This window comes from Carcharodon carcharias, chromosome 12 (genome assembly GCF_017639515.1).
Source record: "Carcharodon carcharias isolate sCarCar2 chromosome 12, sCarCar2.pri, whole genome shotgun sequence".
NCBI lineage: Eukaryota > Metazoa > Chordata > Chondrichthyes > Lamniformes > Lamnidae > Carcharodon > Carcharodon carcharias.
In genome coordinates, this window is record NC_054478.1 from 121,011,843 (window position 1) to 121,036,162 (window position 24,320).

The window sequence follows — 24,320 nt, forward strand, 5'->3', positions numbered from 1 at the left end:
ACAGGGTAGTGAAGGGGGAATGAAAGGTTAGTGAAGGGGGAATGATAGGTCAGTGAGGGTGGAATGACAGGTTAGTGAAGGGGCAATGACAGGTTAGTGGAGGGAGAATGACCGGTTAGTGAAGGGAGAATGACAGGTTAGTGAAGGGAAAATGAAAGGTTAGTGAAGGGAGAATGACCGATTAGTGGAGGGGAGATTGATAGGTTAATGAAGGGTTAATGACAGGTTAGTGGACGGGTAATGTTATATTAGTGGAGGGGAGAATGTCTGGTTAGTGAAAGGGAGAATGATAGGTTAGTGAAGGGGGAATGACAGGTTAGTGCAGGGGAGAATGACAGGTTAGTGAAGGAGGAATCACAGGTTAGTGGTGGGGAGAATGATAAGTTAGTGGAGGGGAGAATGACAGTTTAGCTAAAGGGAGAATGACAGATTAGTGAAAGGGAAATGACCAGGTTAGTGAAGGGGGAAGGACATGTTAGTGAAGGGGGTTCGGATTTGGTGAGTGAAAGGGAGAATGACAGGTTAGTGGAGGGGAGAATAATAGGTTAATGAAACCTGAATGACAGGTTAGTGAAAGGGAGAATGACAGGTTAGTAAAGGGTGGAATGACAGGTTAGTGAAGGGGGAATGACAGGTTAGTGAAGGGGGAATGACTGGTAAGTGAAGGGGGAATTAAAGGTTAGTGAAGGGGGAATTAAAGGTTAGTGTAGGGGGAATGACACATTAGTTAAGGGGGAATGACAGGTTAGTGACAGGGAATGAAAGGTTAGTGGAGGGGAGAATGACAGCTTAGAGAAGGGGGAATGACAGGTTATTGGAGGGGGAATGACAGGTTAGTGACAGGGAATGAAAGGTAATTGGAGGGGAGAATGACAGCTTAGTGAAGGGGGAATGAAAGTCAGTGAAGTAGAAATGACAGATTAGTTGGAGGGGAGAATGACAGGTTAGTGAAGGACGAATCACAGGTTAGTGGTGGGGAGAATGACAGGTTAGTGGAGCGGAAATGACAGGTTAGGAAAAGGAGGGAATGACAGGTTAGTGGAGGGTAGAATGACAGGTTAGTTAAAGGGAGAATGACAGGTTCGTGAAGGGGAATGACAGATTAGTGAAGCGAGAGTGACAGGTTAATGAAGGGCGAATGACAGGTTAGTGGAGGGGAGAATGTCAGGTTAATGAAGGGGGAATGACAGGTTAGTGACGGGGAATGAAAGTGAGTGAAGGAGGAATGACAGGTTAGATGACGGGAGAATGACAGGTTATTGGAGGGGAAATGACAAATTAGTGAAGGGGGAAATGATAGATTAGCGAAGGAGAAAATGATAGGTTATTGAAAGGGGAGTGACAGGTTAGTGAAGGGGGAATGACAGGTTAGTGGAGTGGGAATATTAGATAAGTGAAGGGGAGAATGACAGGTTAGTGAAAGGGAGAATGACAGGTTAGTGAAAGGGCGAATGACAGGTTAGTGAAGGGGAGAATGATAGGTTAATGAAGGGTGAATGACAGGTAAGTGGACGGGTAATGTTATATTAATGGTGGGGAGAATGACTGGTTAGTGAAAGGGAGAATGACAGGTCAGTGAAAGGGAGAATGATACGTTAATGCAGGGAGAATGATAGGTTAGTGAAGGGAGAATGACAGGTTAGTGAAGGGAAAATGAAAGGTTAGTGAAGGGAGAATGACCGATTAGTGGAGGGGAGATTGATAGGTTAATGAAGGGTTAATGACAGGTTAGTGGACGGGTAGTGTTATATTAGTGGAGGGGAGAATGTCTGGTTAGTGAAAGGGAGAATGATAGGTTAGTGAAGGGGGAATGACAGGTTAGTGCAGGGGAGAATGACAGGTTAGTGAAGGAGGAATCACAGGTTAGTGGTGGGGAGAATGATAAGTTAGTGGAGGGGAGAATGACAGTTTAGCTAAAGGGAGAATGACAGATTAGTGAAAGGGAAATGACAGGTTAGTGAAGGGGGAAGGACATGTTAGTGAAGGGGGAAGAACATGTTAGTGAAGGGGGTTCGGATTTGGTGAGTGAAAGGGAGAATGACAGGTTAGTGGAGGGGAGAATAATAGGTTAATGAAACCTGAATGACAGGTTAGTGAAGAGGGAATGACAGGTTAGTGAAAGGGAGAATGACAGGTTAGTAAAGGGTGGAATGACAGGTTAGTGAAGGGGGAATGACAGGTTAGTGAAGGGGGAATGACAGGTTAATGAAGGGGGAATGACAGGTTAATGAAGGGGGAATGACAGGTTAGTGAAGGGGGAATTAAAGGTTAGTGTAGGGGGAATGACACGTTAGTTAAGGGGGAATGACAGGTTAGTGACAGGGAATGAAAGGTTAGTGGAGGGGAGAATGACAGCTTAGAGAAGGGGGAATGACAGGTTATTGGAGGGGGAATGACAGGTTCGTGACAGGGAATGAAAGGTAAGTGGAGGGGAGAATGACAGCTTAGTGAAGGGGGAATGAAAGGTCAGTGAGGTAGAAATGACAGATTACTTGGAGGGGAGAATGACAGGTTAGTGAAGGACGAATCACAGGTTAGTGGTGGGGAGAATGACAGGTAAGTGGAGCGGAAATGACAGGTTAGGAAAGGGGGGGAATGACAGGTTAGTGGAGGGTAGAATGACAGGTTAGTTAAAGGGAGAATGACAGGTTCGTGAAGGGGAATGACAGATTAGTGAAGCGAGAGTGACAGGTTAATGAAGGGCGAATGACAGGTTAGTGGAGGGGAGAATGTCAGGTTAATGAAGGGGGAATGACAGGTTTGTGACGGGGAATGAAAGTGAGTGAAGGAGGAATGACAGGTTAGAGGACGGGAGAATGACAGGTTATTGGAGGGGAAATGACAAATTAGTGAAGGGGGAAATGATAGATTAGCGAAGGAGAAAATGATAGGTTATTGAAAGGGGAGTGACAGGTTAGTGAAGGGGGAATGACAGGTTAGTGGAGTGGGAATATTAGATAAGTGGAGGGGAGAATGACAGGTTAATGAAAGGGAGAATGACAGGTTAGTGAAAGGGAGAATGACAGGTTAGTGAAGGGGAGAATGATAGGTTAATGAAGGGTGAATGACAGGTAAGTGGACGGGTAATGTTATGTTAATGGTGGGGAGAATGACTGGTTAGTGAAAGGGAGAATGAAAGGTCAGTGAAAGGGAGAATGATACGTTAATGCAGGGAGAATGATAGGTTAGTGAAGGGGGAATGACAGGTTAGTAAAGGGGGGAAATGTTAGATTAGTGAAGGAGAAAATGATCGGTTATTGAAGGGGGAATGAAAGGTTCCTGAAAGGTGGAATGACAGGTTAGTGAAGGGGGAATGACAGGTTAGTGAAGGGGGAATGACAGGTTAGTGGAGGGGGAATGTTAAATAAGTGGAGCGGAGAACGACAGGTTAGTGAAAGGGAAATGAAAGTTTAGTGGAGGGGAGAATGACAGCTTAGTGAAGGGGGAATGACAGGTTAGTGGAGAGGGAATGTTAGGTCAGTGGAGCGGAGAACGACAGGTTAATGGAAGGGAGAATGACAGGTCAGTGAAGGGAGAATGACAGGTTAGTGAAAGGGAGAATGACAGGTTAGTGAAAGGGAGAATGACAGGTCAGTGAAGGGAGACTGACAGGTTTGTGAAAGGGAGAATGACAGGTTTGTGAAAGGGAGATTGACAGGTTAGTGAAGGGGGAATGACAGGTTAGTGAAGGGGAGAATGATAGGTTAATGATGGATGAATGACAGGTTAGTTGTCGGGTAATGTTATATTAGTGGAGTGGAGAATGACTGGTAATTGAAAGTGAGAATGATAGCTAATGCAGGGAGAATGATAGGTTAGTGAAGGGGGAGTGACAGGATAGTGAAAGGGGAATGACAGGTTACTGGAGGGGGAATGAAAGGTCAGTGAAGTAGAAATGACAGATTAGTTGGAGCGGAAATGACAGGTTAGGGAAGCGGGGGAATGACAGGTTAGTAGAGGGTAGAATGACAGGTTAGTTAAAGTGAGAATGACAGGTTCGTGAAGGGGAATGACAGATTAGTGAAGCGAGAGTGACAGGTTAATGAATGGCGAATGACAGGTTAGTGGAGGGCAGAATGTCAGGTTAATGAAGGGGGAATGACAGGTTAGTGACGGGAAATGAAAGTGAGAGAAGGAAGAATGACAGATTAGAGGAGGGGAGAATGACAGGTTATTGGAGGGGAAATGACAAATTAGTGAAGGGGGAAATGATAGATTAGTGAAGGAGAAAATGGTAGGTTATTGAAGGGGGTGTGACAGGTTAGTGAAGGGGGAATGACAGGTTAGTGGAGTGGGAATATTAGATAAGTGGAGGGGAGAATGACAGGTTAGTGAAAGGGAGAATGACAGGTTAGTGAAAGGGAGAATGACAGGTTAGTGAAGGGGAGAATGATAGTTTAATGAAGGGTGAATGTCAGGTAAGTGGACGGGTAATGTTACATTAATGGTGGGGAGAATGACTGGTTAGTGAAAGGGAGAATGACAGGTTAGTGAAAGGGAGAATGATACGTTAATGCAGGGAGAATGATAGGTTAGTGAAGGGGAATGACAGGTTAGTGACGGGGGGAAATGATAGATTAGTGAAGAAGAAAATGATTGGTTATTGAAGGGGGAATGACAGGTTCCTGAAGGGTGGAATGACAGGTTCGTGAAGGGGGAATGACTGGTTAGTGAAGGGGGAAATGACAGGTTAGTGAAGGGGGAATGACAGGTTAGTGGAGGGGGAATGTTAAATAAGTGGAGCGTAGAACAACAGATTAGTAAAAGGGAAATGAAAGTTTAGTGGAGGGGTGAATGACAGCTTAGTGAAGGGGGAATGACAGGTTAGTGGAGGGGAAATGTTAGATAAGTGGAGCGGAGAACGACAGATTAGTGGAAGGGAGAATGACAGGTCAGTGAAGGGAGAATGACAGGTTAGTGAAAGGGAGAATGACAGGTTAGTGAAAGGGAGAATGACAGGTTAGTGAAAGGGAGAATGACAGGTCAGTGAAGGGAGAATGACAGGTTAGTGGAAGGGAGAATGACAGGTCAGTGCGGGAGAATGACAGTTTAGTGGAAGGGAGAATGACAGGTCAGTGAAGGGAGACTGACAGGTTTGTGAAAGGGAGAATGACAGGTTTGTGAAAGGGAGATTGACAGCTGAGTGAAGGGAGATTGACAGCTGAGTGAAGGGAGAATGACAGGTTAGTGAAGGGGGAATGACAGGTTAGTGAAGGGGAGAATGATAGGTTAATGATGGGTGAATGACAGGTTAGTTGTCAGGTAATGTTATATTAGTGGAGTGGAGAATGACTGGTTATTGAAAGGGAGAATGATAGGTTAATGCAGGGAGAATGATAGATTAGTGAAGGGGGAGTGACAGGATACTGAAGGGGGAATGACAGGTTAGTGAAAGGGAGAATGACAGGTTAGTGAAGGGGGAATGACCGGTTACTGGAGGGGGAATGAAAGGTCAGTGAAGTAGAAATGACAGATTAGTTGGAGGGGAGAATGACAGGTTAGTGAAGGAGGAATCACAGGTTAGTGCTGGGGAGAATGACAGGTTAGTGGAGCGGAAATGACAGGTTAGGGAAGGGGGGGAATGACAGGTTAGTGGAGGGTAGAATGACAGGTTAGTTAAAGGGAGAATGACAGGTTAATGTAGGGGGAATGACAGGTTAGTGGAGGGGACAATGTCCGGTTAATGAAAGGGGAATGATAAGTTAGTGACGGGGAATGAAAGTTAGTGAAGGAGGAATGACAGGTTAGAGGAGGGGAGAATGACAGGTTAGTGGAGGGGAAATGACAAATTAGTGAAGGGGGAAATGATAGATTAGTGAAGGAGAAAATGATAGGTTAGTGAAGGGGGAGTGACAGGTTAGTGAAGGGGGAATGACAGGTTAGTGGAGTGGGAATATTAGATAAGTGGAGCGGAGAATGACAGGTTAGTGAAAGGGATAATGACAGGTTAGTGAAAGGGAGAATGACTGGTTATTGAAAGGGAGAATGATAGGTTAATGCAGGGAGAATGATAGATTAGTGAAGGGGGAGTGACAGGATACTGAAGGGGGAATGACAGGTTAGTGAAAGGGAGAATGACAGGTTAGTGAAGGGGCGAATGACAGGTTAGTGGAAGGGAGAATGTTAGCTTAATGAAGGGAATGTTAGACAACTGGAGGGGGAATGTTAGATTAGTGGAGGGGAGAATGACAGGTTACTTAAAGGAAGAATGACAGATTAGTGAAGGGAAATGACAGGATAGTGAAGGGGGAATGACAGGTTAGTGAAGGGGGAATGACAGGTTAGTGAAGGGGGATTGACAGGTTAGTGGACGGATAATGTTATATTAGTGGAGGGGAGAATGTCTGGTTAGTGAAAGGCAGAATGACAGGTTAGTGAAAGGGAAAATGATGGGTTAGTGGAGTGGAGAATGATAGGGTAGTGAAGGAGGAATGACAGGTTAGTGCAGGGGGGAAAATGATAAATTAGTGAAGGAGAAAATGACAGGTTATTGAAGGAGGAATGACAGGTTAGTGAAGGGGGAATGACAGGGTAGTGAAGGGGGAATGAAAGGTTAGTGAAGGGGGAATGATAGGTCAGTGAGGGTGGAATGACAGGTTAGTGAAGGGGCAATGACAGGTTAGTGGAGGGAGAATGACCGGTTAGTGAAGGGAGAATGACAGGTTAGTGAAGGGAAAATGAAAGTTTAGTGAAGGGAGAATGACCGATTAGTGGAGGGGAGATTGATAGGTTAATGAAGGGTAAATGACAGGTTAGTGGACGGGTAATGTTATATTAGTGGAGGGGAGAATGTCTGGTTAGTGAAAGGGAGAATGATAGGTTAGTGAAGGGGGAATGACAGGTTAGTGCAGGGGAGAATGACAGGTTAGTGAAGGAGGAATGACAGGTTAGTGGTGGGGAGAATGATAAGTTAGTGGAGGGGAGAATGACAGATTAGTTGGAGGGGAGAATGACAGGTTAGTGAAGGAGGAATCACAGGTTAGTGCTGGGGAGAATGACAGGTTAGTTGAGCGGAAATGACAGGTTAGGGAAGGGGGGGAATGACAGGTTAGTGGAGGGTAGAATGACAGGTTAGTTAAAGGGAGAATGACAGGTTAATGATGGGGGAATGACAGGTTAGTGGAGGGGACAATGTCCGGTTAATGAAAGGGGAATGATAAGTTAGTGACGGGGAATGAAAGTTAGTGAAGGAGGAATGACAGGTTAGAGGAGGGGAGAATGACAGGTTAGTGGAGGGGAAATGACAAATTAGTGAAGGGGGAAATGATAGATTAGTGAAGGAGAAAATGATAGGTTAGTGAAGGGGGAGTGACAGGTTAGTGAAGGGGGAATGACAGGTTAGTGGAGTGGGAATATTAGATAAGTGGAGCGGAGAATGACAGGTTAGTGAAAGGGAGAATGACAGGTTAGTGAAAGGGAGAATGACAGGTTAGTGAAAGGGAGAATGACTGGTTATTGAAAGGGAGAATGATAGGTTAATGCAGGGAGAATGATAGATTAGTGAAGGGGGAGTGACAGGATACTGAAGGGGGAATGACAGGTTAGTGGAGGGGAGAATGTCAGGTTAATGAAGGGGCGAATGACAGGTTAGTGGAAGGGAGAATGTTAGCTCAATGAAGGGAATGTTAGACAACTGGAGGGGGAATGTTAGATTAGTGGAGGGGAGAATGACAGGTTACTTAAAGGAAGAATGACAGGTTAGTGAAGGGGGAATGACAGGTTAGTGAAGGGGGAATGACAGGTTAGTGAAGGGGGATTGACAGGTTAGTGGACGGATAATGTTATATTAGTGGAGGGGAGAATGTCTGGTTAGTGAAAGGCAGAATGACAGGTTAGTGAAAGGGAGAATGATAGGTTAGTGGAGGGGAGAATGATAGGGTAGTGAAGGAGGAATGACAGGTTAGTGCAGGGGGGAAAATGATAAATTAGTGAAGGAGAAAATGACAGGTTATTGAAGGAGGAATGACAGGTTAGTGAAGGGGGAATGACAGGGTAGTGAAGGGGGAATGAAAGGTTAGTGAAGGGGGAATGATAGGTCAGTGAGGGTGGAATGACAGGTTAGTGAAGGGGCAATGACAGGTTAGTGGAGGGAGAATGACCGGTTAGTGAAGGGAGAATGACAGGTTAGTGAAGGGAAAATGAAAGGTTAGTGAAGGGAGAATGACCGATTAGTGGAGGGGAGATTGATAGGTTAATGAAGGGTTAATGACAGGTTAGTGGACGGGTAATGTTATATTAGTGGAGGGGAGAATGTCTGGTTAGTGAAAGGGAGAATGATAGGTTAGTGAAGGGGGAATGACAGGTTAGTGCAGGGGAGAATGACAGGTTAGTGAAGGAGGAATCACAGGTTAGTGGTGGGGAGAATGATAAGTTAGTGGAGGGGAGAATGACAGTTTAGCTAAAGGGAGAATGACAGATTAGTGAAAGGGAAATGACCAGGTTAGTGAAGGGGGAAGGACATGTTAGTGAAGGGGGTTCGGATTTGGTGAGTGAAAGGGAGAATGACAGGTTAGTGGAGGGGAGAATAATAGGTTAATGAAACCTGAATGACAGGTTAGTGAAAGGGAGAATGACAGGTTAGTAAAGGGTGGAATGACAGGTTAGTGAAGGGGGAATGACAGGTTAGTGAAGGGGGAATGACTGGTAAGTGAAGGGGGAATTAAAGGTTAGTGAAGGGGGAATTAAAGGTTAGTGTAGGGGGAATGACACATTAGTTAAGGGGGAATGACAGGTTAGTGACAGGGAATGAAAGGTTAGTGGAGGGGAGAATGACAGCTTAGAGAAGGGGGAATGACAGGTTATTGGAGGGGGAATGACAGGTTAGTGACAGGGAATGAAAGGTAATTGGAGGGGAGAATGACAGCTTAGTGAAGGGGGAATGAAAGTCAGTGAAGTAGAAATGACAGATTAGTTGGAGGGGAGAATGACAGGTTAGTGAAGGACGAATCACAGGTTAGTGGTGGGGAGAATGACAGGTTAGTGGAGCGGAAATGACAGGTTAGGAAAAGGAGGGAATGACAGGTTAGTGGAGGGTAGAATGACAGGTTAGTTAAAGGGAGAATGACAGGTTCGTGAAGGGGAATGACAGATTAGTGAAGCGAGAGTGACAGGTTAATGAAGGGCGAATGACAGGTTAGTGGAGGGGAGAATGTCAGGTTAATGAAGGGGGAATGACAGGTTAGTGACGGGGAATGAAAGTGAGTGAAGGAGGAATGACAGGTTAGATGACGGGAGAATGACAGGTTATTGGAGGGGAAATGACAAATTAGTGAAGGGGGAAATGATAGATTAGCGAAGGAGAAAATGATAGGTTATTGAAAGGGGAGTGACAGGTTAGTGAAGGGGGAATGACAGGTTAGTGGAGTGGGAATATTAGATAAGTGAAGGGGAGAATGACAGGTTAGTGAAAGGGAGAATGACAGGTTAGTGAAAGGGCGAATGACAGGTTAGTGAAGGGGAGAATGATAGGTTAATGAAGGGTGAATGACAGGTAAGTGGACGGGTAATGTTATATTAATGGTGGGGAGAATGACTGGTTAGTGAAAGGGAGAATGACAGGTCAGTGAAAGGGAGAATGATACGTTAATGCAGGGAGAATGATAGGTTAGTGAAGGGAGAATGACAGGTTAGTGAAGGGAAAATGAAAGGTTAGTGAAGGGAGAATGACCGATTAGTGGAGGGGAGATTGATAGGTTAATGAAGGGTTAATGACAGGTTAGTGGACGGGTAGTGTTATATTAGTGGAGGGGAGAATGTCTGGTTAGTGAAAGGGAGAATGATAGGTTAGTGAAGGGGGAATGACAGGTTAGTGCAGGGGAGAATGACAGGTTAGTGAAGGAGGAATCACAGGTTAGTGGTGGGGAGAATGATAAGTTAGTGGAGGGGAGAATGACAGTTTAGCTAAAGGGAGAATGACAGATTAGTGAAAGGGAAATGACAGGTTAGTGAAGGGGGAAGGACATGTTAGTGAAGGGGGAAGAACATGTTAGTGAAGGGGGTTCGGATTTGGTGAGTGAAAGGGAGAATGACAGGTTAGTGGAGGGGAGAATAATAGGTTAATGAAACCTGAATGACAGGTTAGTGAAGAGGGAATGACAGGTTAGTGAAAGGGAGAATGACAGGTTAGTAAAGGGTGGAATGACAGGTTAGTGAAGGGGGAATGACAGGTTAGTGAAGGGGGAATGACAGGTTAATGAAGGGGGAATGACAGGTTAATGAAGGGGGAATGACAGGTTAGTGAAGGGGGAATTAAAGGTTAGTGTAGGGGGAATGACACGTTAGTTAAGGGGGAATGACAGGTTAGTGACAGGGAATGAAAGGTTAGTGGAGGGGAGAATGACAGCTTAGAGAAGGGGGAATGACAGGTTATTGGAGGGGGAATGACAGGTTCGTGACAGGGAATGAAAGGTAAGTGGAGGGGAGAATGACAGCTTAGTGAAGGGGGAATGAAAGGTCAGTGAGGTAGAAATGACAGATTACTTGGAGGGGAGAATGACAGGTTAGTGAAGGACGAATCACAGGTTAGTGGTGGGGAGAATGACAGGTAAGTGGAGCGGAAATGACAGGTTAGGAAAGGGGGGGAATGACAGGTTAGTGGAGGGTAGAATGACAGGTTAGTTAAAGGGAGAATGACAGGTTCGTGAAGGGGAATGACAGATTAGTGAAGCGAGAGTGACAGGTTAATGAAGGGCGAATGACAGGTTAGTGGAGGGGAGAATGTCAGGTTAATGAAGGGGGAATGACAGGTTTGTGACGGGGAATGAAAGTGAGTGAAGGAGGAATGACAGGTTAGAGGACGGGAGAATGACAGGTTATTGGAGGGGAAATGACAAATTAGTGAAGGGGGAAATGATAGATTAGCGAAGGAGAAAATGATAGGTTATTGAAAGGGGAGTGACAGGTTAGTGAAGGGGGAATGACAGGTTAGTGGAGTGGGAATATTAGATAAGTGGAGGGGAGAATGACAGGTTAATGAAAGGGAGAATGACAGGTTAGTGAAAGGGAGAATGACAGGTTAGTGAAGGGGAGAATGATAGGTTAATGAAGGGTGAATGACAGGTAAGTGGACGGGTAATGTTATGTTAATGGTGGGGAGAATGACTGGTTAGTGAAAGGGAGAATGAAAGGTCAGTGAAAGGGAGAATGATACGTTAATGCAGGGAGAATGATAGGTTAGTGAAGGGGGAATGACAGGTTAGTAAAGGGGGGAAATGTTAGATTAGTGAAGGAGAAAATGATCGGTTATTGAAGGGGGAATGAAAGGTTCCTGAAAGGTGGAATGACAGGTTAGTGAAGGGGGAATGACAGGTTAGTGAAGGGGGAATGACAGGTTAGTGGAGGGGGAATGTTAAATAAGTGGAGCGGAGAACGACAGGTTAGTGAAAGGGAAATGAAAGTTTAGTGGAGGGGAGAATGACAGCTTAGTGAAGGGGGAATGACAGGTTAGTGGAGAGGGAATGTTAGGTCAGTGGAGCGGAGAACGACAGGTTAATGGAAGGGAGAATGACAGGTCAGTGAAGGGAGAATGACAGGTTAGTGAAAGGGAGAATGACAGGTTAGTGAAAGGGAGAATGACAGGTCAGTGAAGGGAGACTGACAGGTTTGTGAAAGGGAGAATGACAGGTTTGTGAAAGGGAGATTGACAGGTTAGTGAAGGGGGAATGACAGGTTAGTGAAGGGGAGAATGATAGGTTAATGATGGATGAATGACAGGTTAGTTGTCGGGTAATGTTATATTAGTGGAGTGGAGAATGACTGGTAATTGAAAGTGAGAATGATAGCTAATGCAGGGAGAATGATAGGTTAGTGAAGGGGGAGTGACAGGATAGTGAAAGGGGAATGACAGGTTACTGGAGGGGGAATGAAAGGTCAGTGAAGTAGAAATGACAGATTAGTTGGAGCGGAAATGACAGGTTAGGGAAGCGGGGGAATGACAGGTTAGTAGAGGGTAGAATGACAGGTTAGTTAAAGTGAGAATGACAGGTTCGTGAAGGGGAATGACAGATTAGTGAAGCGAGAGTGACAGGTTAATGAATGGCGAATGACAGGTTAGTGGAGGGCAGAATGTCAGGTTAATGAAGGGGGAATGACAGGTTAGTGACGGGAAATGAAAGTGAGAGAAGGAAGAATGACAGATTAGAGGAGGGGAGAATGACAGGTTATTGGAGGGGAAATGACAAATTAGTGAAGGGGGAAATGATAGATTAGTGAAGGAGAAAATGGTAGGTTATTGAAGGGGGTGTGACAGGTTAGTGAAGGGGGAATGACAGGTTAGTGGAGTGGGAATATTAGATAAGTGGAGGGGAGAATGACAGGTTAGTGAAAGGGAGAATGACAGGTTAGTGAAAGGGAGAATGACAGGTTAGTGAAGGGGAGAATGATAGTTTAATGAAGGGTGAATGTCAGGTAAGTGGACGGGTAATGTTACATTAATGGTGGGGAGAATGACTGGTTAGTGAAAGGGAGAATGACAGGTTAGTGAAAGGGAGAATGATACGTTAATGCAGGGAGAATGATAGGTTAGTGAAGGGGAATGACAGGTTAGTGACGGGGGGAAATGATAGATTAGTGAAGAAGAAAATGATTGGTTATTGAAGGGGGAATGACAGGTTCCTGAAGGGTGGAATGACAGGTTCGTGAAGGGGGAATGACTGGTTAGTGAAGGGGGAAATGACAGGTTAGTGAAGGGGGAATGACAGGTTAGTGGAGGGGGAATGTTAAATAAGTGGAGCGTAGAACAACAGATTAGTAAAAGGGAAATGAAAGTTTAGTGGAGGGGTGAATGACAGCTTAGTGAAGGGGGAATGACAGGTTAGTGGAGGGGAAATGTTAGATAAGTGGAGCGGAGAACGACAGATTAGTGGAAGGGAGAATGACAGGTCAGTGAAGGGAGAATGACAGGTTAGTGAAAGGGAGAATGACAGGTTAGTGAAAGGGAGAATGACAGGTTAGTGAAAGGGAGAATGACAGGTCAGTGAAGGGAGAATGACAGGTTAGTGGAAGGGAGAATGACAGGTCAGTGCGGGAGAATGACAGTTTAGTGGAAGGGAGAATGACAGGTCAGTGAAGGGAGACTGACAGGTTTGTGAAAGGGAGAATGACAGGTTTGTGAAAGGGAGATTGACAGCTGAGTGAAGGGAGATTGACAGCTGAGTGAAGGGAGAATGACAGGTTAGTGAAGGGGGAATGACAGGTTAGTGAAGGGGAGAATGATAGGTTAATGATGGGTGAATGACAGGTTAGTTGTCAGGTAATGTTATATTAGTGGAGTGGAGAATGACTGGTTATTGAAAGGGAGAATGATAGGTTAATGCAGGGAGAATGATAGATTAGTGAAGGGGGAGTGACAGGATACTGAAGGGGGAATGACAGGTTAGTGAAAGGGAGAATGACAGGTTAGTGAAGGGGGAATGACCGGTTACTGGAGGGGGAATGAAAGGTCAGTGAAGTAGAAATGACAGATTAGTTGGAGGGGAGAATGACAGGTTAGTGAAGGAGGAATCACAGGTTAGTGCTGGGGAGAATGACAGGTTAGTGGAGCGGAAATGACAGGTTAGGGAAGGGGGGGAATGACAGGTTAGTGGAGGGTAGAATGACAGGTTAGTTAAAGGGAGAATGACAGGTTAATGAAGGGGGAATGACAGGTTAGTGGAGGGGACAATGTCCGGTTAATGAAAGGGGAATGATAAGTTAGTGACGGGGAATGAAAGTTAGTGAAGGAGGAATGACAGGTTAGAGGAGGGGAGAATGACAGGTTAGTGGAGGGGAAATGACAAATTAGTGAAGGGGGAAATGATAGATTAGTGAAGGAGAAAATGATAGGTTAGTGAAGGGGGAGTGACAGGTTAGTGAAGGGGGAATGACAGGTTAGTGGAGTGGGAATATTAGATAAGTGGAGCGGAGAATGACAGGTTAGTGAAAGGGATAATGACAGGTTAGTGAAAGGGAGAATGACTGGTTATTGAAAGGGAGAATGATAGGTTAATGCAGGGAGAATGATAGATTAGTGAAGGGGGAGTGACAGGATACTGAAGGGGGAATGACAGGTTAGTGAAAGGGAGAATGACAGGTTAGTGAAGGGGCGAATGACAGGTTAGTGGAAGGGAGAATGTTAGCTTAATGAAGGGAATGTTAGACAACTGGAGGGGGAATGTTAGATTAGTGGAGGGGAGAATGACAGGTTACTTAAAGGAAGAATGACAGATTAGTGAAGGGAAATGACAGGATAGTGAAGGGGGAATGACAGGTTAGTGAAGGGGGAATGACAGGTTAGTGAAGGGGGATTGACAGGTTAGTGGACGGATAATGTTATATTAGTGGAGGGGAGAATGTCTGGTTAGTGAAAGGCAGAATGACAGGTTAGTGAAAGGGAAAATGATGGGTTAGTGGAGTGGAGAATGATAGGGTAGTGAAGGAGGAATGACAGGTTAGTGCAGGGGGGAAAATGATAAATTAGTGAAGGAGAAAATGACAGGTTATTGAAGGAGGAATGACAGGTTAGTGAAGGGGGAATGACAGGGTAGTGAAGGGGGAATGAAAGGTTAGTGAAGGGGGAATGATAGGTCAGTGAGGGTGGAATGACAGGTTAGTGAAGGGGCAATGACAGGTTAGTGGAGGGAGAATGACCGGTTAGTGAAGGGAGAATGACAGGTTAGTGAAGGGAAAATGAAAGTTTAGTGAAGGGAGAATGACCGATTAGTGGAGGGGAGATTGATAGGTTAATGAAGGGTAAATGACAGGTTAGTGGACGGGTAATGTTATATTAGTGGAGGGGAGAATGTCTGGTTAGTGAAAGGGAGAATGATAGGTTAGTGAAGGGGGAATGACAGGTTAGTGCAGGGGAGAATGACAGGTTAGTGAAGGAGGAATGACAGGTTAGTGGTGGGGAGAATGATAAGTTAGTGGAGGGGAGAATGACAGTTTAGCTAAAGGGAGAATGACAGATTAGTGAAAGGGAAATGACAGGTTATTGAAGGGGGAAGAACATGTTAGTGAAGGGGGTTCGGATTTGGTGAGTGAAAGGGAGAATGACAGGTTAGTGGAGGGGAGAATAATAGGTTAATGAAACCTGAATGACAGGTTAGTGAAAGGGAGAATGACAGGTTAGTAAAGGGTGGAATGACAGGTTAGTGAAGGGGGAATGACAGGTAAGTGAAGGGGGAATGACAGGTAAGTGAAGGGGGAATTAAAGGTTAGTGAAGGGGGAATTAAAGGTTAGTGTAGGGGGAATGACACGTTAGTTAAGGGGGAATGACAGGTTAGTGACAGGGAATGAAAGGTTAGTGGAGGGGAGAATGACAGCTTAGAGAAGGGGGAATGACAGGTTATTGGAGGGGGAATGATAGGTTAGTGACAGGGAATGAAAGGTAAGTGGAGGGGAGAATGACAGCTTAGTGAAGGGGGAATGAAAGGTCAGTGAAGTAGAAATGACAGATTAGTTGGAGGGGAGAATGACAGGTTAGTGAAGGAGGAATCACAGGTTAGTGGTGGGGAGAATGACAGGTTAGTGGAGCGGAAATGACAGGTTAGGAAAGGGGGGGAATGACAGGTTAGTGGAGGGTAGAATGACAGGTTAGTTAAAGGGAGAATGACAGGTTAGGGGAGGGTAGAATGACAGATTAGTGAAGCGAGAGTGACAGGTTAATGAAGGGCGAATGACAGGTTAGTGGAGGGGAGAATGTCAGGTTAATGAAGGGGGAATGACAGGTTAGTGACGGGGAATGAAAGTGAGTGAAGGAGGAATGACAGGTTAGATGACGGGAGAATGACAGGTTATTGGAGGGGAAATGACAAATTAGTGAAGGGGGAAATGATAGATTAGCGAAGGAGAAAATGATAGGTTATTGAAAGGGGAGTGACAGGTTAGTGAAGGGGGAATGACAGGTTAGTGGAGTGGGAATATTAGATAAGTGGAGGGGAGAATGACAGGTTAGTGAAAGGGAGAATGACAGGTTAGTGAAAGGGCGAATGACAGGTTAGTGAAGGGGAGAATGATAGGTTAATGAAGGGTGAATGACAGGTAAGTGGACGGGTAATGTTATATTAATGGTGGGGAGAATGACTGGTTAGTGAAAGGGAGAATGACTGGTTGGTGAAAGGGAGAATGACAGGTTAGTGAAAGGGAGAATGATACGTTAATGCAGGGAGAATGATAGGTTAGTGAAGGGGGAATAACAGGTTAGTAAAGGGGGGAAATGATGGATTAGTGAAGGAGAAAATGATTGGTTATTGAAGGGGGAATGAAAGGTTCCTGAAGGGTGGAATGACAGGTTAGTGAAGGGGGAATGACAGGTTAGTGAAGGGGGAATGACAGGTTAGTGAAGCGGGAATGACAGGTTAGTGGAGGGGGAATGTTAAATAAGTGGAGCGGAGAACGACAGGTTAGTGAAAGGGAAATGAAAGTTTAGTGGAGGGGAGAATGACAGCTTAGTGAAGGGGGAATGACAGGTTAGTGGAGAGGGAATGTTAGATAAGTGGAGCGGAGAACGACAGGTTAATGGAATGGAGAATGACAGGTCAGTGAAGGGAGAATGACAGGTTAGTGAAAGGGAGAATGACAGGTCAGTGAAGGGAGAATGACAGGTCAGTGAAGGGAGAATGACAGGTTAATGCAAGGGATAATGACAGGTCAGTGAAGGGAGACTGACAGGTTAGTGAAAGGGAGAATGACAGGTTTGTGAAAGGGAGATTGACAGCTGAGTTGACAGGTTAGTGGAGGGCAGAATGTCAGGTTAATGAAGGGGGAATGACAGGTTAGTGACGGGAAATGAAAGTGAGTGAAGGAGGAATGACAGATTAGAGGAGGGGAGAATGACAGGTTATTGGAGGGGAAATGACACATTAGTGAAGGGGGAAATGATAGATTAGTGAAGGAGAAAATGGTAGGTTATTGAAGGGGGTGTGACAGGTTAGTGAAGGGGGAATGACAGGTTAGTGAAGGGGAGAATGATAGGTTAATGATGGGTGAATGACAGGTTAGTTGTCAGGTAATGTTATATTAGTGGAGTGGAGAATGACTGGTTATTGAAAGGGAGAATGATAGGTTAATGCACGGAGAATGATAGATTAGTGAAGGGGGAGTGACAGGATACTGAAGGGGGAATGACAGGGTAGTGAAAGGGAGAATGACAGGTTAGTGAAGGGGGAATGACCGGTTACTGGAGGGGGAATGAAAGGTCAGTGAAGTAGAAATGACAGATTAGTTGGAGGGGAGAATGACAGGTTAGTGAAGGAGGAATCACAGGTTAGTGCTGGGGAGAATGACAGGTTAGTGGAGCGGAAATGACAGGTTAGGGAAGGGGGGGAATGACAGGTTAGTGGAGGGTAGAATGACAGGTTAGTTAAAGGGAGAATGACAGGTTAATGAAGCGGGAATGACAGGTTAGTGGAGGGGACAATGTCCGGTTAATGAAGGGGGAATGACAGGTTAGTGACGGGGAATGGAAGTTAGTGAAGGAGGAATGACAGGTTAGAGGAGGGGAGAATGACAGGTTAGTGGAGGGGAAATGACAAATTAGTGAAGGGGGAAATGATAGATTAGTGAAGGAGAAAATGATAGGTTAGTGAAGGGAGAGTGACAGGTTAGTGAAGGGGGAGTGACAGGTTAGTGAAGGGGGAATGACAGGTTAGTGGAGTGGGAATATTAGATAAGTGGAGCGGAGAATGACAGGTTAGTGAAAGGGAGAATGACAGGTTAGTGAAAGGGAGAATGACAGGTTAGTGAAAGGGAGAATGACAGGTTAGTGAAGGGGAGAATGATAGGTTAATGAAGGGAGAATGACAGATTAGTGAAGGGGCGCATGACAGGTTAGTGGAAGGGAGAATGTTAGCTTAATGAAGGGAATGGTAGACAAGTGGAGGGGGAATGTTAGATTAGTGGAGGGGAGAATGACAGGTTACTTAAAGGAAGAATGACCGATTAGTGAAGGGAAATGACAGGTTAGTGAAGGGGTAATGACAGGTTAGTGAAGGGGGAATGACAGGTTAGTGGACGGGAAATGTTATATTAGTGGAGGGGAGAATGTCTGGTTAGTGAAAGGCAGAATGACAGGTTAGTGAATGGGAGAATGATAGGTTAGTGGAGGGGAGAATGATAGGGTAGTGAAGGAGGAATGACAGGTTAGTGCAGGGGGGAAAATGATAAATTAGTGAAGGAGAAAATGACAGGTTATTGAAGGAGGAATGACAGGTTAGTGAAGGGGGAATGACAGGGTAGTGAAGGGGGAATGATAGGTTAGTGAGGGTGGAATGACAGGTTAGTGAAGGGGCAATGACAGGTTAGTGGAGGGAGAATGACCGGTTAGTGAAGGGAGAATGACAGGTTAGTGAAGGGAAAATGAAAGGTTAGTGAAGGGAGAATGACCGATTAGTGGAGGCTTGATTGATAAGTTAATGAAGGGTTAATGACAGGTTAGTGGACGGGTAATGTTATATTAGTGGAGGGGAGAATGTCTGGTTAGTGAACGGGAGAATGATAGGTTAGTGAAGGGGGAATGACAGGTTAGTGCAGGGGAGAATGACAGGTTAGTGAAGGAGGAATCACAGGTTAGTGGTGGGGAGAATGATAGGTTAGTGGAGGGGAGAATGACAGGTTAGCTAAAGGGAGAATGACAGATTAGTGAAAGGGAAATGACAGGTTAGTGAAGGGGGAAGGATATGTTAGTGAAGGGGGAAGAACATGTTAGTGAAGGGGGTTCGGATTTGGTGAGTGAAAGGGAGAATGACAGGTTAGTGGAGGGGAGAATATTACGTTAATGAAACCTGAATGACAGGTTAGTGAAGGGGGAATGACAGGTTAGTGAAAGGGAGAATGACAGGTTAGTCAAGGGTGGAATGACAGGTTAGTGAAGGGGGAATGACAGGTTAGTGAAGGGGGAATGACAGGTTAGTGAAGGGGGAATTAAAGGTTAGTGAAGGGGGAATTAAAGGTTAGTGTAGGGGGAATGACATGTTAGTTAAGGGGGAATGACAGGTTAGTGACAGGGAATGAAAGGTTAGTGGAGGGGAGAATGACAGCTTAGAGAAGGGGGAATGACAGGTTATTGGAGGGGGAATGACAGGTTAGTGACAGGGAATGAAAGGTAAGTGGAGGGGAGAATGACAGCTTAGTGAAGGGGGAATGAAAGGTCAGTGAAGTAGAAATGACAGATTAGTTGGAGGGGAGAATGACAGGTTAGTGAATGAGGAATCACAGGTTAGTGGTGGGGAGAATGACAGGTTAGTGGAGCGGAAATGACAGGTTAGGAAAGGGGGGGAATGACAGGTTAGTGGAGGGTAGAATGACAGATTAGTGAAGCGAGAGTGACAGGTTAATGAAGGGCGAATGACAGGTTAGTGGAGGGGAGAATGTCAGGTTAATGAAGGGGGAATGACAGGTTAGTGACGGGGAATGAAAGTGAGTGAAGGAGGAATGACAGGTTAGATGACGGGAGAATGACAGGTTATTGGAGGGGAAATGACAAATTAGTGAAGGGGGAAATGATAGATTAGCGAAGGAGAAAATGATAGGTTATTGAAAGGGGAGTGACAGGTTAGTGAAGGGGGAATGACAGGTTAGTGAAGGGGAGAATGATAGGTTAATGCAGGGTGAATGACAGGTAAGTGGACGGGTAATGTTATATTAATGGTGGGGAGAATGACTGGTTAGTGAAAGGGAGAATGACAGGTTAGTGAAAGGGAGAATGATACGTTAATGCAGGGAGAATGATAGGTTAGTGAAGGGGGAATGACAGGTTAGTGAAAGGGGGAAATGATAGATTGGTGAAGGAGAAAATGAGTGGTTATTGAAGGGGGAATGAAAGGTTCCTGAAGGGTGGAATGACAGGTTAGTGAAGGGGGAATGACAGGTTAGTGAAGGGGGAATGACAGGTTAGTGGAGGGGGAATGTTAAATAAGTGGAGCGGAGAACGACAGGTTAGTGAAAAGGAAATGAAAGTTTAGTGGAAGGGAGAATGACAGGGTAATGAAGGGGGAATGACAGGTTATTGACGGGGAATGAAAGTTAGTGAAGGAGGAATGACAGGTTAGAGGAGGGGAGAATGACAGGTTAATGGAGGGGAAATGACAAATTAGTGAAGGGGGAAATATTAGATTAGTGAAGAAGAAAATGATAGGTCAGTGAAGGGGGAGTGACAGGTTAGTGAAGGGGGAATGACAGGTTAGTGGAGTGGGAATATTAGATAAGTGGAGGGGAGAATGACAGGTTAGTGAAAGGGAGAATGACAGGTTAGTGAAAGGGAGAATGACAGGTTAGTGAAGGGAAGAATGATAGGTTAATGAAGGGAGAATGACAGGTTAGTGAAAGGGAGAATGACTGCTTCGTGAAAGGGAGAATGACAGGTTCGTGGAAGGGAGAATGTTAGCTTAATGAAGGGAATGTTAGATAAGTGGAGGGGGAATGTTAGATTAGTGGAGGGGAGAATGACAGGTTACTTAAATGAAGAATGACAGATTAGTGAAGGGGGAATGACAGGTTAGTGAAGGGGGAATGACAGGTTAGTGAAGGGGGAATGACAGGTTAGTGATGGGGGAATGAAAGGTTAATGAAGGATTAATGACAGGTTAGTGGATGGGTAATGTTGTATTAGTGGAGGGGAGAATATCTGGTTAGTGAAAGGCAGATTGACAGGTTAGTGAAAGGGAGAATGATAGGTTAGTGGAGGGGAGAATGACAGGTTAGTGGATGGGTAATTTTATATTAGTGGAGGGGAGAATGTCTGGTTAGTGAAAGGCAGAATGACAGTTTAGAGAAAGGGAGAATGATACGTTAATGCAGGAAGAATGATAGGGTAATGAAGGGGGGAAAATGATAGATTAGTGAAGGAGAAATTGACAGGTTATTGAAGGGGGAATGACAGGTCAGTGCGGGAGAATGACAGGTCAGTGCGGGAGAATGACAGGTCAGTGAAGGGAGAATGACAGGTTAGTGAAAGGGAGAATGAAAGGTTAGTGAAAGGGAGAATGACAGGTTTGTGAAAGGGAGATTGACAGCTGAGTGAAAGGGAGAATGACAGGTTAGTGAAGGGGGAATGACAGATTAGTGAAGGGGAGAATGATAGGTTAATGATGGGTGAATGACAGGTTAGTTGTCGGGTAATGTTATATTAGTGGAGTGGAGAATGACTGGTTATTGAAAGGGAGAATGATAGGTTAATGCAGGGAGAATGATAGATTAGTGAAGGGGGAGTGACAGGATACTGAAGGGGGAATGACGGGTTAGTGAAAGGGAGAATGACAGGTTAGTGAAGGGGGAATGACAGGTTACTGGAGGGGGAATGAAAGGTCAGTGAAGTAGAAATGACAGATTATTTGGAGGGGAGAATGACAGGTTAGTGAAGGAGGAATGACAGGTTAGTGCTGGGGAGAATGACAGGTTAGTGGAGGGTAGAATGACAGGTTAGTTAAAGGGAGAATGACAGGTTAATGAAGGGGGAATGACAGGTTAGTGGAGGGGACAATGTCCGATTAATGAGGGGGGAATGATAGGTTAGTGACGGGGAATGAAAGTTAGTGAAGGAGGAATGACAGGTTAGAGGTGGGGAGAATGACAGGTTAGTGGAGGGGAGAATGACAAAGTAGTGAAGGGGGAAATGATAGATTAGTGAAGGAGAAAATGATAGGTTAGTGAAGGTGGAGTGACAGGTTAGTGAAGGGGGAATGACATGTTAGTGGAGTTGGAATATTAGATAATTGGAGGGGAGAATAACAGGTTAGTGAAAGGGAGAATGACAGGTTAGTGAAAGGGAGAATGACAGGTTAGTCAAGAGGAGAATGATACGTTATTGCAGGGAGAATGATAGGTTAGTGAAGGATGAATCACAGGTTAGTGGTGGGGAGAATGACAGGTTAGTGGAGTGGAAATGACAGGTTAGGAAAGGGGGCGAATGACAGGTTAGTGGAGGGTAGAATGACAGGTTAGTTAAAGGGAGAATGACAGGTTCGTGAAGGGGAAATGACAGGTTAGTGAAAGGGGAATGACAGATTAATGAAGCGAGAGTGACAGGTTAATGAATGGCGAATGACAGGTTAGTGGAGGGCAGAAGGTCAGGTTAATGAAGGGGGAATGACAGGTTAGTGACGGGAAATGAAAGTGAGTGAAGGAGGAATGACAGATTAGAGGAGGGGAGAATGACAGGTTATTGGAGGGGAAATGACACATTAGTGAAGGGGGAAATGATAGATTAGTGAAGGAGAAAATGGTAGGTTATTGAAGGGGGTGTGACAGGTTAGTGAAGGGGGAATGACAGGTTAGTGGAGTGGGAATATTAGATAAGTGGAGGGGAGAATGACAGGTTAGTGAAAGGGAGAATGACAGGTTAGTGAAAGGGAGAATGACAGGTTAGTGAAGGGGAGAATGATAGTTTAATGAAGGGTGAATGTCAGGTAAGTGGACGGGTAATGTTACATTAATGGTGGGGAGAATAACTGGTTAGTGAAAGGGAGAATGACAGGTTAGTGAAAGGGAGAATGATACGTTAATGCAGGGAGAATGAAAAGTTAGTGAAGGGGAATGACAGGTTAGTGAAGGGGGGAAATGATAGATTATTGAAGAAGAAAATGATTGGTTATTGAAGGGGGAATGAATGGTTCCTGAAGGGTGGAATGACAGGTTAGTGAAGGGGGAATGACAGGTTAGTGAAGGGGGAATGACAGGTTAGTGGAGGGGGAATGTTAAATAAGTGGAGCGTAGAACGACAGATTAGTGAAAGGGAAATGAAAGTTTAGTGGAGGGGTGAATGACAGCTTAGTGAAGGGGGAATGACAGGTTAGTGGAGGCGAAATGTTTGATAAGTGGAGCGGAGAACGACAGATTAGTGGAAGGGAGAATGACAGGTCAGTGAAGGGAGAATGACAGGTCAGTGAAGGGAGACTGACAGGTTAGTGAAAGGGAGAATGACAGGTTTGTGAAAGGGAGATTGACAGCTGTGTGAAGGGAGAATGACAGGTTAGTGAAGGGGGAATGACAGGTTAGTGAAGGGGAGAATGATAGGTTAATGATGGGTGAATGACAGGTTAGTTGTCAGGTAATGTTATATTAGTGGAGTGGATAATGACTGGTTATTGAAAGGGAGAATGATAGGTTAATGCAGGGAGAATGATAGATTAGTGAAGGGGGAGTGACAGGATACTGAAGGGGGAATGACAGGGTAGTGAAAGGGAGAATGACAGCTTAGTGAAGGGGGAATGACCGGTTACTGGAGGGGGAATGAAAGGTCAGTGAAGTAGAAATGACAGATTAGTTGGAGGGGAGAATGACAGGTTAGTGAAGGAGGAATCACAGGTTAGTGCTGGGGAGAATGACAGGTTAGTGGAGCGGAAATGACAGGTTAGGGAAGGGGGGGAATGACAGGTTAGTGGAGGGTAGAATGACATGTTAGTTAAAGGGAGAATGACAGGTTAATGAAGGGGGAATGACAGGTTAGTGGAGGGGACAATGTCCGATTAATGAGGGGGGAATGATAGGTTAGTGACGGGGAATGGAAGTTAGTGAAGGAGGAATGACAGGTTAGAGGAGGGGAGAATGACAGGTTAGTGGAGGGGAAATGACAAATTAGTGAAGGGGGAAATGATAGATTAGTGAAGGAGAAAATGATAGGTTAGTGAAGGGGGAGTGACAGGTTAGTGAAGGGGGAATGACAGGTTAGTGGAGTGGGAATATTAGATAAGTGGAGCGGAGAATGACAGGTTAGTGAAAGGGAGAATGACAGGTTAGTGAAAGGGAGAATGACAGGTTACTGAAGGGGAGAATGATAGGTTAATGAAGGGAGAATGACAGATTAGTGAAGGGGTGCATGACAGGTTAGTGGAAGGGAGAATGTTAGCTTAATGAAGCAAATGGTAGACAAGTGGAGGGGGAATGTTAGATTAGTGGAGGGGAGAATGACAGGTTACTTAAAGGAAGAATGACCGATTAGTGAAGGGAAATGACAGGTTAGTGAAGGGGTAATGACAGGTTAGTGAAGGGGTAATGACAGGTTAGTGAAAGGGAGAATGACAGGTTAGTGAAGGGGGAATTACAGGTTACTGGAGGGGGAATGAAAGGTCAGTGAAGTAGAAATGACAGATTAGTTGGAGGGGAGAATGACAGGTTAGTGATGGAGGAATCACAGGTTAGTGCTGGGGAGAATGACGGGTTAGTGGAGCGGAAATGACAGGTTAGGAAAGGGGAGGAATGACAGGTTAGTGGAGGGTAGAATGTCAGGTTAATGAAGGGGGAATGACAGGTTAGTGGACGGGAGAATGTCAGGTTAATGAAGGGGGAATGACAGGTTAGTGACGGGGAATGAAAGTGAGTGAAGGAGGAATGACAGGTTAGAGGACGG